The 17247-nt window shown below is 40.4% G+C and overlaps 2 pseudogenes; one reads left to right on the top strand and one right to left on the bottom strand.

Moving 5' to 3' along the window:
• Nucleotides 1-784: 784 nt before the first annotated feature.
• LOC137234416 (type 1 phosphatidylinositol 4,5-bisphosphate 4-phosphatase-like) lies at nucleotides 785-15553 on the bottom strand (annotated as a pseudogene).
• On the top strand, nucleotides 9616-10937 carry LOC137234452 (BTB/POZ domain-containing protein KCTD3-like; annotated as a pseudogene).
• Nucleotides 15554-17247: the final 1694 nt, after the last annotated feature.

The following is a 17247-nucleotide window of genomic DNA, read 5'->3' as shown; positions in this document are numbered from 1 at the left end:
GATGCATAGGATAACGCAGCCGATGAAATTCACTAAAGGTTTTGTATATAATGGTTTATTTATTTTGCGTTAAAGTTGCATTTTCGCTACTTGTTTTCTATTTTTCTCTTAAAATGTTTCGTGACAAATATATAAAATTAGCAACCAATTTAGTTTGTGCAATGACAAATGTAATTTTTAAAATATAGTGTGCATTGTCGTTACAATATGTAAAAAAAATTCGTGCAGTACTCTTTAAATATTTCGTTTAATGAGTTACACAACCCTTCGACAAAAAGAAGGAAATGCTAATTAGGGATATCACTGAAAAACTCACCGATATCTTTTTAAATTGATCTAGAATTGGTGAGTAATGGTCCATCTTCGACATTCAGTGCTTTAGTGATCGTTTCATCTTCATAGAACGGATTCACATTTAATGGTAAACTGGTGGTGTCAATCAGAGGTAACGTTTCTAATTGAGTGTTCGCAAGTTAGGATGTTATGATTTCAACCTTATTGAGCACCGCACTTGCAATCTCTTCATTCATTTTTGTAATCGTTGTGGCTAAAAAAGGAAACTATTCGCGTAAATGCTTAATTTTGTTATAAGAAAAATACAACCTGCAATATGTTGATTTCTGTTTTTTTTCGAATTGCTTCCTTCTCAGTCTCCGCTGCAGCGTTCCTGTCTACATCCAGTCATTACTCATTGTTTCATCTATTCGCTAATATGCATGTGTATGTGTGGTTATATTTTTTGTTAGCATCAAAAGGAATAATACAAAAACTATTAAATACGTCCTTACATTGGACCATCTATGGCGCTCACTTTTAAACGGAAATAATAAATTGGACATGCAAATAAAAATGCTGCAATCAAAAATATGCCAACATATGCAATGAAAATCCCAGCGTGAGTCTTTGCATATTGGTATGTGCCGACTCTTTAGGCCACAGGCCTAAATATATATCCCCACCCTCGTAACATAACTATTTTTGGTTATTTTCCTTCGTTACTACTATACACTATACACACAGGCGTGTGTGAGTGGTGGTACGTATGTATCCTAGTTTTTACCGCTGTGAGCCCGCGGTACAGCAACTTTGTTGCCGGGAAACCCAACGAAGGAGCTGTATCGTGGGTTCATCGGCTCATGTGGCAAAGAGTCTCGTCCTCTTTTAATCCAGCAGCCAGCAAAGGAACACGTAATCACACGCTCACGTAAGTTGCCAATTTCCAAAAACATATTTAACAATTTCCAAAAATATATTTAATATTTTTAAACTTTTCACAACATTTGTTAACATTTTCCTTAACACTTGTTGTATTTATACACATTGAATAAAAAAAAACACTGTGAATTCCTTTTATTAATACGAAACCTTTTGTGTGTTTCTATTTTTCTTCCCCTTTTTTTCGCCTATCTAATCTTTAACAAATACGTGGGTGCGCGCCGTTGCCACCACGCATTTGTACATGGTCCTAACCACGCCGGTAAGAAGAGCCAATTACCTATAACTACAGTCCACTCCACTCCCTAGGGAAGCAGATCCACCAAACACACATTTACGATCATGATAATAATCATCAGCAATTGGCACACACAAAAAAGTGATAACCACAATTTCGGTGATACAACATCCAACCTCCAAACAACAACAAACACACAATCATCAAAGCAGCATCCAGATTTCACTTCAACGAAATTCTATATTCCAAGGTACGTGGTTTAACATATTCCGTGCATAAGGAATTTTTTTAAAATTCGAAGTGTTAAAATATAACTTTGAAGTGTAAAATATAACTTTGATTATTTTAGTGACGCGTAAGTGAATTTGAATTTATTTGAGTGCATATTAGCAGTGAACACTTTTTTGGTTTTTTAATTCGTGCCCTTTCTCGTGCACACACTTATCTCCACAAAAGACAGGCAGTTAGTTAAAGTTTGTACACTTCCACCTTGTGACTATCTGGAACAATCCCCCACCAGCGGTAAGATTGTCCGAACACAGATCAAAGTAGTACAACACTGCACTGTACCGGTTAACATAACCACAAATTTTATTTCGACTTAAAGTTCACTGTAACATCACAAACAATTTTTTTTTGTTCTCAATCTAAATTTACTGAAATTAGCGTTAAATAACGTGGTATGCTTTATTTTTATTTTATAGCAAATTTTTATTCCACACAAAAAAACATATCGTTACCAAGTTCAAAATCACTTTTTTGCTCAATTCCACTAGATACACTGCTATTGCGTTTTTTGTTGTTGTTGTGGTACAAAGTACGTTGACTACAAAACACGTACGCTTGTTGTTGTTTGGGTGGCCAAAAGGCTTATTTCTTGTTCAATTTTTTAAAATTGAATTATTTTTATTTTTAACTTGCGGCAATACACAAATCAGTTTGGACTGATCTATTTTTGGTGATATAAAGACACTAATCACTTTAAAGTCTTAATACAGTCCTTGGTTAGGCTCTCTAAAAGTCCATAACGAGCGTTTATATATATATATATATTTTCACTAACACCACTTTTTCACTAGCCAGTACTTATTCGCTTACACAAGTCATTATCACATTTGCATTAGAGCATTATTTGAATAATTACGTGGGTGCGCGCCGTTGCCACCACAAAATTGCATATTCTTTAAATTAATTCCTAGCTTTCTCGCAAGCTTCGAGGCCACTTCCTCGGGAAATCTCTCTCGAACACAGTCCTTCGTTTCAGTTCATTTTCCCTCAATACTCTCTGCAAAGGCAATTAATCAATTAATATTTCAATAAATTTTCATTTAATATAATGGATACCTATATACGCCAAGCAGATGCAGTGACTGAGTTTGAAAATGACTATAATGATATGTCCCCTTCAGACCATACAAAACACACCCTCTTAGTCCAAAAGGAGGAGTTGAAATCGCTATGGGAGAAGGCAAAGCAGACATATGAAGAAATCTTGAGCTCCTCAGAACTGGAGGCAAAAGAGCTTTCGGCCATCAAAGAGAAGCACAAAATTACATATTTCAGCTTTCTCAAGTGCCAGGCAGCGATGGCTGAACTTTTGGAAAAACTTGAGAAAGCTGAAAAGAAAGAAGAAAGCTCAGGAGACAGGGAATATCGCGTGCGCCTGCCAACGTGTGATACGGACGTTTTCAAAGGAGATTAACTTTCTTGACCTTCATTTAGAGACATGTCCACTGCTATATATATACGTAACAAAAACCTTGAAGCAGTAGAAAAATTATATTATTTAAACCAAAAGACTTAAGGTGAGGCCAAAGAGATAGTTGGGCGATGTCCTTTAACGAAAGACGGTTTCGAAACAGCGTGGAAAAATCTTTGTGACAGATACGAAAATAAACGTATCTTAGTAAACGCCCAATTGAAAATTCTTTTTAGTTTGAAAGCAGTTGAGAGTGAATGCGGTAGGTCTATAAAGAAACTGCAACGTGAAATAAATAATTGCAACTCGGCGCTCCAATGTCATCACATAGACATATCAAACTGGGATGCAATTATAACATATCTATGTTCCACAAAACTGCCAGAAACCACACTGGCGCTCTGGGAACAAACAATTGAAAAAAAAACGGAAATTTCAAAATGGGCTGATATGGATTGATTCTTATCCAATCGTTTCCAAACCCTAGAAACCGTGACTGATCTGAGAGGGGATACAGTTTCCAAACCTCAAAGCCACAAGTATCTCGTTCGAAAACAGATACATCTGCTAAAAAATTAGGGTCCTATCAGGCAAGTGCAAGTGTAGCCAAACCTACGTGTAAGATTTGCAAAAGTCCTGCTCATCGAATTTCAAAGTGCGAAAAGTTCTTACGTTTAACACCCAATAAACGGTTTGAACAAATTAAGAGCAGCCGTGGGTGTATAAATTGCCTTTCTGCTGGCCATTCGGTAACAAAGTGCACCAGTCAAATGAACTGTGCCACATGTCATTTAAGACATCATACGCTGCTTCATATTTCGAATCAGCCAAAACCAACCAATACTTCAGACACTATCGGAGCATCTACCTCATGGGAAGCTCTAATACGACGCAATGCTGAAAGGGAAAATGCTCCGATTAATAATGTGAACTCATGTTTTGCTAATACGAATAAAGGGGTATTACTAGGGACAGCTCAGGTTAATATTCATTTTAATGGTGTTGACTATTCGGCGAGAGCCCTAATAGACTCGGGATCTGAATGTTCATTCATTACCGAGAAACTAAAGCGCAGAATTAAGCTGCCATCCAAACACCTGCATGCCCAAGTTTCGGGCATCAATAATATAATGTCTGCACAAGTAAGAGAAGCGTGCAACATACAACTGCGGTCACCAACCGACCCATTAATCGAGATCAATACGATCATGCTGGTTTTACCACAATTGACAGGAAATCTTCCAACTTGCCGAATAAGCGCAATGACTAGGCAAGCATTCCCTGACTTAGTACTGGATGACAAACGATTCTTTGTCAATGAGCCAGTCGATCTAATTCTGGGCGGAGACATATACCCCCAAATTATGTTAGGCGGCATTAAGAAAGAAGTGCTAAACACATTAATAGCACAGGAAGCGGTGTTCGGCTGAATTTTGACAGGCCGGACAGATGCGGTTGATACAAATGAGACCCTAGTTTCATATTTTAACGAGGTCACTTTAGACAAACAACTGGCGGCTTTCTGAGAGATAGAGGAAATTCCAAAGAAGAGGAGCATCAATAACGATGACAATTACTGCGAGGAGCTATACAAATCCACAACAGTTCGGAACAACGATGGAAAATACGTAGTCTCCTTACCCTTTAGGAAAGAGTTTAACTCATTAAGAAGTGCGTGCTCTCAATTCTATCGCAACGAGACACGACTTGCGAAAAACCCAGTCCTTCAAACGGAATACAATAGAGTTGTATCCGAATATGAAACTTTAGGGCACATGGAACAAATAGGCAATATTTCGCCAGACTCAAATGACTGTTACTTCCTACCTCACCATGCTGTTATAAAGGAGGGAAGTACAACGACAAAAGTCAGAGTCGTATTTAATGCATCTTGTCCTACCACTAATGGCAAAAGTCTAAATGATGCCTTATATCCAGGTCCGATTCTTCAATCCGACCTGACAATTCTTATACTACGTTGGCGGCTGTTCAAATACGTATTTAACAGCGACATCGAAAAAATGTACCGCCAAATATGGGTCAATGGAGACCAAACAAAATACCAGCGAATCATATTTCGAAAATGCCCCTAAAACCCAATTAACATTTACGAATTGAAAACGGTAACCTTTGGGGTTAATTGTGCTCCGTATCTTGCGATTCGGACGCTGCACCAACTAGCTGTTGACGTGGAGACCTCGCATCCAATGGCAGCAGATATCCTGCGAAATTGCATGTACGTTGATGACGTACTCGCCGGTGGACACAGCATCGAAATTGCAATCAAGACAAGGGACGAAATATCATCGGCATTGCAATCGGCAGGTTTCCCATTGCGAAAATGGACGTCCAACTGCAAGAAAATTCTACAGGGTATACCGAAGCAACACCTATTAAGCGAGGATTTTCTTGAGTTTGAAGACACCAGCATGGTAAAAGCACTCGGTATCAGATGGAACGCTCATTTCGACTACTTCTACTTTGCAGCGAAACCATTTGATAATAACCCTACTGTAACAAAAAGGTCAATACTGTCTGCGATAGCAAAACTTTTCGACCCTCTTGGCTGGCTGGCACCAGTCGTAATTGTAGCCAAAATTATAATGCAAAATATTTGGTTGGAAGGCACGGGTTGGGACGAAGAGGTATCACCAACTACTCTAGATAGTTGGACCGCATTTATGCAAAAATACGGAAAAATCAACGATATCCGCATACCACGATGGGTTCATTTTACCCCAAAGGACAGCGTCGAAATACACGGATTCAGCGATGCTTCGGAAAAAGCATATGCCGCCACTGTTTTCCTGAGGGTACAATAGAAGGATCAAGTCTTCACAAACTTGCTGATGGCCAAGACGATAGTAGCCCCGGTCAAAACTATATCATTGCCACGATTGGAACTCTGCGGCGCACTCCTACTTGCAGAAATGATAGAGTCGGCGATAGAAAATATGCAACTTTCCAATATTTAAGTAACCCTTTGGACAGATTCGACGATAGTACTGGCATGGATCCGAAAGCCACCATGTTCGTGGTCAACGTTTGTGGCACATCGAATAACTAAAATCATCGATACAGTAGGAGACAAAGTATGGCGGCACGTAGACTCCGCGTCAAATCCTGCAGATTTGGCGAGCAGATGCCTCTACGCTTCGGACCTGATCAACAATTCTTTGTGGTGGCAGGGACCTTGTTGGTTACAAGAAGACAACGAAAATTGGCCAACACAAGAAGAAGATTACAATACGAATATGGAGGAAAAGAGGGTGAAAGTTCATACAACTTCGGTCAATAATAACTTTGATATTCTAGTTAGGTTTTCCGATTTACCAAGGGCCTTGCGGGTTATATCCTATATTCCACGTGTTAAAATAATGATACGGTCTGTTATCCACAACTGTAAGGTCTGTACTATTTACAGGAAGCGGACACAAACGCAACTTATGGGGATCCTTCCGAAGGAGCGTACCACCTTTTCTAGGGCCTTCACCAACACTGGGGTAGATTTCGCGGGACCATTCGGTATAAAATCCTACCGAGGGAGGGGATGTCGAATTTCAAAAGGATATGTTTGCCTGTTTGTCTGCTTTTCGACGAAAGTCATCCATCCCGAAGCGACAAACGACCTTAGTACCGGGTCCTTCCTAGCTGCCTTCGCCAGATTTGTATCCAGACGAGGCTGTCCGAAAAACGTTTACTCCGACAATGGTACTAACTTTGTCGGAGCTTTACGATCCGATTTTAAAGCATTTCTGCGTGAAGCAAGGGACGGAACATTGACTAAGTATAGCCATCACATAATAGAATGGCATTTTATACCGCCAAGCGCTCCTCACATGGGGGGTTTGTGGGAAGCGGGGGTAAAAAGTTTTAAGACCCATTTTAGAAAGATCGCGTCCGATCATAAATATACTTTCGAAGAGTTTACAACCCTCTTATGTCGAATTGAGGCCTGCCTCAACTCGAGACCTCTAAGTCCCTCATCCAGCGACCCTTCCGACCTGGAGCCGCTTACTCCAGGCCATTTTGTCGTAGGTGGGCATCTTTTAGCTCCACATGAACTCGACTGTAGTGAAAACCCTGCCTCCACTGTAAACCGATAGCAAAAGATGAAAGCTCTTCATCAAACCTTTTGCAAAAGATGGAAATCGGAATATCTCACCGAGATCCAGAAACGGTACAAATGGAAACATCCACAATCCAACTTAAAACCCGGGGACCTAGTCGTCATCAAGGAGGATAACCTACAACCGAACGAGTGGAAAATGGGGAGAGTCGTCAACACACACCTAGGTTCCGATAACCGTGTACGTGTTGTTGACGTTCATACAATGAAGGGACAAATTACGATACCAATCGCGAAATTGGTACTACTGCCGCCCAACGACAAGGAAAATGAACTTTAATAGTCCATATCCCTTTATTCCAAATAACCCAGCTCTCGTTCATCCCGAACGAGGCCAACACCCCGATAACCCTGCTCTCATTCCCCTGAACAAGGCCAACATACCCTAACGCAGACTCACTATCTGCCGCAGAATACAATTGAATAATTTTTTTTTCTCATTATCATAAAAATTCAACTTGCCTATTGCCAAGTTCCTTAAACGAGTTTTTGTGTTGGCTATTTCTGGCACATTGCACCCGCAACCACTTGGGCTTAAATGTATAAATTTTTCTCAACTTTGATCACTTAAATGAGTATACCAATGTATTATTTACATTTCTTAACAACAGTTAAATAAAATAAACTACATATGTATACTGAGCCTTGCCCGTCCGGATGTAACGTTGTTTAAAAATTTTCCCAAATTATTTAACAAATTATAAAATTGCTTCAAATAAATGTTTTCCTACATTTAAAGCGATACAGGCAATCCCCGCTTAACTCATACAAATAGACAACATTGGGGAATTCGTTGTAGTTCCATACATGGAACACAAACAGCAACGTTACCAAGTTTCTTTGAAAACTGCCTCACCAACAAGCATAACTTTAACACATAATTACATACGATGTATGTAGAATGTTATAGAATAAAATATGTAAAGAAGGCAATTGGGAAAACTTCTCAACAACTACGGCATGACGTGGCTGAGTGCGCTTGTAACACTTCAACCATTGTAGGAGTGCGGGTTCATATCCCACTCCTGCTGTAGCATGGCAATCAATTTCATGATCACGTGCAGCTGTTAAGCCCCAAAAATTAACAATAACTTTTTTTTTCGCTCTCTGAATTTTTCACGAATTTTTTTCTCTTTAAATTACCGTCCGATGAACCGCGTCGCACCCAACGGATACTAAATCCCGAAAATAAAACCTTCGAAAAATCTTACAAACACTCAAACCCGGGACAAACATATCATAGAAAGTGGTTAACAAGGAGCAATTCCACAGGCATGCAGTACTAACTCCACATCCAAGTGTACGCGGCGGCCGCAATTACCTCTATCAGTCCTAAATCCTATAATATATTCTGTATTGGCAAGTTGTGTCGAATAATTCGAACCCGTTCCAATGTTAAATGGGCATTCTGATCGGCATTACCAGAACTCATAGGCGGTTGAGGACTAACTCCGGCAGCACATCATCCCAACAGCAAGAATTACCCACTATATCAAATATTGATTCAACAAGTCCGAAGCGAGGAGGCAAGGCAACAATGTTAATATAGCAACAGCATTAAAGAAGTTATGCCTATATTTGCACATTATTGGAATAAAAGTGTACGAAAGAATGTTAAAAGTCACAGCATAACTCCACAACAACCAAAATCCCAATATACTAGTGGCAAGGTTGAATTCGAAAATCCACATGCAGCTGGCTCCAGCCATAAAAGGAAAATAACATCGATAATGCCAGCCATTCTTAAATCAACTGGCGGTGTATTTCTACTTGGTGCACTTATGAAATTAATAGCCGATGTTCTAACCATTGTACAACTGCAAATATTGAGCTTAATTGTCACTCTTGTTGAAGATTATGCCGACGAAGAGACGGAGCCACAACCCTAATGGAAGGGTATATTTTATTCAGAACTATTATTTATTACGGCAGCTGCGCAAACCGTCATTTTGGGACAATACTTTCATCGAATGTTTGTTGTTGGCTTACGTATATGTACAGCGTTAATTAATGCTATTTATCGTAAGGCTTTAGTTATTTCAAATGCTACACGTAAGTAATCAAAATTAATTTTTCCCGCAAAATCTCACCTTTCAATAGCTTTCCAATTGTGAAACGATCAAAGAATTTAACTTGAAAAATAAAGGTATAATACTTGTCGAAAATTGGAAGCAGTGTAAGGAGGAGCTGAAAAGTATTCAAGGCAAATTATTGCAATCCATTTATTGGCAAAGTAGGGCGAGCAAGTCGAAAGCCCTTAGGCGACTGCTTCAAGCTAAAGCATAAAAGAAAGAGGAAAACAGTGCTCGTGTGAAAAAAATCATCAATAATATAATGGCTTACTTCGCTCATAATGTGGATCTAGTAAATTTAAATGTTGGGGGACAGAGGTTTTCCACATCACGTCGAACGCTGACGTGGATACCCGATATTATTTACTGCACTTTTGAGTGGATGCATTTCAAGTTTACGCGATGAAACGGGCGATATATTCATCGATCGTGGTCTTGCGTTATTTTTGATCATTCTCAACTATTTACGTACCAAGGATATCGAGTTCAAAAGCTATGCGTTCATTACGCTACGAATCTGAATACTATAGAATTACACCCTTAGTTAAGCGTTTAGCTTTGTGTGAAGATGTTAACCACTCATCATGTGGCGATGTTCTCTTTTATGGATACTTACCAGCAGCGATAATGCCACCAAATGATACACTCCATACTACAATAACATCTGCTACTACAGTTAGCTCTGCAGCGCCGGATGACCGCCCACTATTAAATTCTGACTTGTCATCTAATAGAGCATCCAATGCCAATGGTATAAGTACGATTACCTCTGCGCAAGTACCCTTAGAGCCTTGTTTACCTTCTACATCGTCCGGTATAATTTCGAGTTCAACTAGGCCAGGTTCAATGGTACGTGTTCCCGAAATGGCGACAACATCTAATCGGCACTCACCTTCGCACTCTCGCCACTCTTCATGGGACTTACCCGGTGGACGCCCCAATGGGGGTGGATATATACGAAACTGGGCTGCTGCCGGCCGATCATCAACACACTCGCGTACGGCGTCATTCACGTAATTCCTCAGCCGATTTAAACAAACTAATACGTAACGATTTGGGTTTGGTATTTAGCCCTACACTTACATCAAATTGGGTAGATCCATTGCGTGTACAAATAATTAAAGCGTATCAAAATTGGATTGCTGTTGCTTATGCTCATTTTGTAACTTGCCATCGGGTGAAAGATTCTAGTGGTTGGCAGTTAGTTTTTACGTCCCCACATATCGATGCAACATTCGAACGTATGGCAATTAACTCGAAAGTCAGCACATCAACAGCTGATCCGACGCCTAGTAAAATGGTAGTCAAATACGTTTATGGAGTATACACGAAGGAGGCAACAAAACAGATGTTGGAACATTTAATTTGAATGTACGAGTGGAGTATTTGTTTTTTTTTTTATTGATGGCAGTGGATTCACTCCGTTTTATGGATTTCACAACATATTCGAATATGATTTGGTACCTGGAATTTTTACTGATGCCAAACATCAGCTGGATTTTCATACTCCGGAAGAAAAAATTCGTAGCAAAAAACACGATTGATCAACGCCTTTGCATTACATCGCACGAGGAGTATACCTGAAAAGAAATAAAATTACCAGTTAGCTTCGCTTTTCACACATTTTTCGAATCAGTGTTCAACTCACTTGCATTGGCCATACTTTTAACAGACAAGGTCTGTAGATTTTTGAAAATCAACAGTGTTTCATCTCGTTTTTGGCTATTCGATCATATAATCTTGATTTTCCATTCCTCGATCAGCACTGTCGTGTGTTTATTCAATACCAGCGGTGTGAATCGTGGCTCATCTACTGCTTTCAGAAGTTTCACCATCAAATCTGGACATTTCATTGGCAATTCTCCAGGCCATTTCACACGTACTTTATTACCATCTGAAGAAGCACCGAGGAAATCTACTCGATAAACTGAAGTGCTAGCTATTGGTACTGCCATTTTATTTGACACCGATATTATTCTGTAATTCGAGTTTATAGAGTGTTGATGTTGTGCATCAATGCGCAAACGATTGTGAATTGGCTCTGGTAGAAGTTTCTTCAAACAAAGCATAAAATTTAGCGTACTATCCGAGCTGCCACGTACGATTATCTTAATACCAGTTAACGCACAATAAACTGCAGTATTGAACTTGTTACGTGGAACTTCTTTGACATGTCGCAAGGAATAGAATACTTCATGTTCTGGATCATTCATAGTTTCCTCGTATTTCTGTAGCATAGGCAAAATAAGGTTGTAGGTCAGGCATTGCTGCGGCGGTCTATCACTCCTTTTTGGTGGTAACATGTTCCGTAAGAAACCGTGAGCCAGTTGCGGTTCCACAATTTTGTATCGCGGAGTGTTTGAGTACAGAATATTGCACTGGGGCCATGGGCTTCGAAGAAATGGCACAACGCTATAACTGCATTCATGTATTTGCAGCTTTAGGTATACAAAACGGGTGTAACTATGCTGTGCCACAAATGTAAAACGTTTTTGTTTATTTCCTGGATAAAAAAGAAAAAGTGATTAATGAAAGGAAAGAAATAAGGTTAAAATTAACATATTTTACTACATGAACAGGAGCTATACTCACCGCGTGCTTTAAATGAATGACATTTTTTCTCATTCAGGAAATGGAAAAGCGACATCTGCTCGTCAAAACCTCTACACTCAACTTGACTGACTGTCAATGATTATTGCAAGACAAACGTTAGGCCTCATGCGCAAGCATCTCGCGCACTACACGTCACGCACTACATGCCGCACTATACGTCACGCACTACACGTCACGCATTACATGCCGCACGGCACATCGAGCACAACACGCCACACATGTCGCGTATTGCATATCTCGACCAATCATTCATTCGGTCGAGATTTAAAATATTTAATTCCACGAATCTCAACATTATCGACAGTACACGTCAAAAATAATGTTGAATGGTGGAAGTGCAACTCTGTAATACCTTCTCAGCCAGGTTTCGAACCGTTCCGTGTGGTGGCAGGCCACTTGTTGTGAAAACAAAGCTCACCACAAATCAAAAATTAATTTTTAGGACTACTTTCGGCGATATCTGCCGACCAAAATTAAAAAAAATTAAATTCTAAATAAACTAGTCCTAAAAGTCGGCGTCAGGTAGAATGTAGCATTGCGTACGACTCCAACTTTGACGACAAAGTTAAAGCGTACGAAGTTCATTAGAGTTATCAGAATGAATGCATTAAATTCAAAACATAACGAGAAGTTAGGCAACTTCGAGCCTTGAATAACTTTGACAAAAGTCGTATTTTATTTTGTTTCTTCAAGGTTCACAGATTGGGTTTGACGTTAAATTCAGGGCTGAAGTTAGGGGTAAACTCCTAACTGACGCCGCCCTAAGGCATCATTTACATGTACGGTTATTGAAATCACGTAAGACTTTCCCCCTTTTTCTTTTCCGTCACCTTGCGCCACCCAAACAAAACCCACCCAATTTATGTGGTCGTGATCAATGTTACCGATATTCTTTGCAGATCATGACCCGTTTCGAAACTCTGTTGGCCAAGTCAGAGGGGAGCGCCAAGCGCTTCGACGTCGCCTGCCAGCTCTGCGGTAGAAACCATAGTATGAGGCTCTGCGCTGAGTACAGAAGCAAGTCGCCCGAAGAAAGGTTACGGGCTGTCCTACTACATAAATACTGCCCCAATTGTTTGTCGCCGTTTCATCGCGTTGACAACTGGAAAAGTAAATATCGATGCAAAAGGTGTAACGAGAAGCACCATACTACGCTTCACCTCGAGGACCAACGTCCTGCACGCGCAGAAACCATTGTCGTCGGTGACGACAACCAATCGGACGACGAGTTGTCGATCCACTTATCGGGAACAACTAAGTCTTGGGCCCAACAAGTCGAGGAGGCAGAGTTGGAAGAAGAAATGGCTAGAGCCGAACAAAACCCCTCAACCAGCAATCTTGGGAAGCGTAGTTTTCGGCCACTGCTACAGCATGAACGGAAGGCGGAAAAGCCCAAGAAAGAACGATAAGAACAGGACAATTGGCGGCAGCAGGACACCGAACTCCATACCACATCATCGAAGGGAAGCGCTGCCCATGGTCGGCCCAGAGCAACTAAACGCGTGTCGAAGCAAAATCGAAACAAAACCGCGCCATATCAAAGTAACGCGAGCAAAGTCGACAGTAGACGAGCGCTATTACACGCCGTACCAGCCGGCTTCCGAACGGGACGCCTATCCCAGAAAACGACCCCATCACCCATCATGCGACCATTTGTGCCCATCGCACCGACTGCCGTCGTACGGATCGAATCGCGGGGCCACTTGCATTTGGTTCGAGTTATAGTCGATCCCTGCGCCACAAGCACAACTGTCGATGCAGAGCTGGTGCGCGACCTACAGTTAGAGCGATAAGGATCAGGGCAATGCACAATAATCCTTCGCGGGAAATTCGGGTCATCCACAGTTGACCACTCAAGCCAGCATTGTTCCAAGCCACTACCGGTTGAGTCCGCCATCAAATGTAGATCCAAAGATTGCCGTTCCATTCCAATTCATGCGGCTGGCCGATCCACAGTTCTACCGCTCATCGCCAATTCGGCTAACACTCGGCGCAGATATATACGCCGAAATGATGGTGAGCGGAACGCCAGCAACAACAGTTGGCGGTCTCCTGACCCAACCGACCCTGTTCGGGCTGGTAGTCTCAGGAGCCTGCCAAAAATAGGAGTTGTTTCACAAAAATAAGTAATTACAGCACGGAATTTAAAACCACGTACGTAGATTTAATAACTTCTTTTCTTTTTCTTCACAGGACAACGAGAGACGAAGTCCATCGTGCGACGTGCAGTGCTTGCAGTCTGAATCTGCACATCGACATAACGCCTTACTGGACGTGCGATCACGTGTCATTCCTTTTTTTCTTTTAATTTTTTTTCTTTGTTGCTTATGGCAAGGGGGCCGGTATGTTTAGGCCACAGGCCTAAATATATCTCCCCACCCTCGTAACATAACTATCTTTGGTTATTTTCCTTCGTTACTACCACCCACATATTCTTGTGATCACTATACACACAGGCGTGTGTGAGTGGTGGTGCGTATGTATCCTAGATTTTTACCGCTGTGAGCCCGCGGTACAGCAACTTTGTTGCCGGGAAACCCAACGAAGGAGCTGTATCGTGGGTTCATCGGCTCATGTGGCAAAGAGTCTCGTCCTCTTTTAATCCAGCAGCCAGCAAAGGAACACGTAATCACACGCTCACATAAGTTGCCAATTTCCAAAAACATATTTAACAATTTCCAAAAATGTATTTAATATTTTTAAACTTTTCACAACATTTGTTAACATTTTCCTTAACACTTGTTGTATTTATACACATTGAATAAAAAAAATACTGTGAATTCCTTTTATTAATACGAAACCTTTTGTGTGTTTTTATTTTTCTTCCCATTTTTTCCGCCTAACTAATCTTTAACAAATACGTGGGGGCGCGCCGTTGCCACCACGCATTTGTACACCGACTGTTATACCAATACCCGCAATAAGAAACAGCAGTCCAAGTATAGCAAATAAAATACCACGTCCACAAGCGAAACGCGAGCCAACAGATGACACTTTCCTGCAGTGAGGACAATGCGCCAAAGCATTGTGAAAGGTATTAAACAAGAAAGTATCCGAACAGTGGCCACAAGTAACCCGACACATTCCGGGCATAGCCGGTACGGGCGGGGTAACTAGGCTGGGGCTAAATTAATAAAGCGTTTGCAGTTCGGGCGAGGACAAGCAAGACTTTGCGAGGAGCTCTTACAAATTAACAAACAATTAAATGGACAACGTACATATTTCTTGCCCGGTGGAACATTACGTATTGGCGTTGCTTCATTGCAATGACTGCATTTCACCATATGTTGATCCCGTTTGGTTGTGATATCAACCATATTTTGGTATACACGACATGTAACCATTGGTACACCGGTACCAGTATTCGCCTGGTATGGAGGTGTAAGCTCATCAGGGCCCACAAAAGGCACATTTGCATGCGATATACCGCCTGCTGTAGAATTAGCGTCAGCTCCAACCATAACTGCTCCGCCGGCACCTCCTCCGCCACCTTGTAAATTATCTTGTCCAGTGCTTGCTTGCGTAGTTGTATACGCATTATTGGTTTCTTCGTTTCTAATGAGACTCTGCCTTTCGGGATCAGCCATTATTTAAAGTAAATAAATTTTTGCTAACAACAATGAATTTCGGCTGCTCTGCTCTACGCTAGAATATCTTCTTCTGTTGTGATAGTTAACTTTACTGATGCACCTTAAACAATTCTGGTTATTTGTGTTATATTATATGTAATTCTTTGTTCTCGCGGCTGATAACCCTTGCAACAATTTTTCTGCAAATTTTCGGAGAGCTTATATGCATGTGTTGCATAGCTCTTCAAATGCAGTTTTACTGTCACTGGGAAAAGATCCATCATACAGTAGGGATTTCTGGGTCAGCCTCTTTTGCTACTCTAGAGCAATAATTGGTGGTAATTTTATGGCCGCAAATGTGTTCTCAATCAAAGGATATCCCACCATAAACCTGCAACGAAAATTTCATTAATATCGACGTCAATGGACATCGCGAAGGTGTGAGCATTAACGGCGCGGCCGACGCCGCAGTTGGAGCACCCCTTTGCGATGTCGGTACATACAGAAAACAAAAATCCGATACGAAACCGATGCTCCATCTCCGGGATCTCCACGCCAGTAACCTGTAAAAGAAAATTAATTAATTAATAAAAGGAACATATTAAATTACAAAGTATTAAATTTTACTTACCATATCTTCTCCTCAATGATCACCAATATCGTACTCCAACCAAGCGTAAAAATGAAAAGAATGAAGCAACGGCGCAATGAATCAATTCTGTGGAATTTACATTCTATACATAGGTATGTATAAATGTTCGCGAGTATTTTTTTTTTTTGTTTTGGTCTGTACTGTTGGTATACTTATGCCAGTGCGCGGACTTTTTAAAATAAAAATGTTGGTATCAAAAAATGAAAATAGTGCTAGGAGTTGGGAGATTTTTTTTTTTTTTTTTCTAGAAAACAATAGCTACAGTTTATACATGTACACAAAACAAATTGAAATTTGTATAGACTTAGCTTATGCCTATATGATACTTGCTTTTCCTGTATTGTGAGCTTGAAATACTGACGAAAATTTACCGAAATGCCTAAGTTCAACAAAAATTTTCCAACGTACCAAATTTACTGCCAAAAAATAACCGATTTCGGCATGTTATCATTTACTTAAAACCATTTTATTTTCGTTCACAACTAGTCACAAAAAACTTATGAAAATAGCGAAGGAAAATAGTTACGTACTCATTTGCTACCCTTCATTCAAAACCACCTTTATCCCTTGTTTCAATTTGTACACAAAATTTTCATAATTGATTCGCTTGGTTAATATCACGTATTAATGTATTTGGATGTGCTCGGCAATTAAATACGTTTACCAAATGATCACAGTATTTAGCTTCAATGTGAATAGATTGAAATATTGTTAGATTTTTAGGATTTGGAGATAGAAGTAGTAGAAAGTGAAAATGGGTCAAAAAGTTAGTAAATCTACCAATGCGGTAAAGTCCGTGCACTGACTGTTGGTATGCTTATACCAACGTATGTACATATCGCTCATTTGCTGCAACGTCGTCATAACTCAAAAACCACAATTTTCCAGGAGAGCCATTCAAAGATTTTAACTGCCATATGTTGCGCATATAAAGGCATATTTTAATTTTTATACCGCGTGCTAAATTTTTAACTGATCATGATATTGGGTGCGTTATATGTTATATACCGATGTATATGTTATTATATGTTATTAACTCAAAAGTCATGTTTTTTGAGTT

This window comes from Eurosta solidaginis, chromosome X (assembly GCF_040869045.1).
Source record: "Eurosta solidaginis isolate ZX-2024a chromosome X, ASM4086904v1, whole genome shotgun sequence".
In the NCBI taxonomy this organism is placed as follows: domain Eukaryota; kingdom Metazoa; phylum Arthropoda; class Insecta; order Diptera; family Tephritidae; genus Eurosta; species Eurosta solidaginis.
Note: the sequence above shows the minus strand (reverse complement) of the source record. Positions and strands in the feature narration are given on the sequence as shown.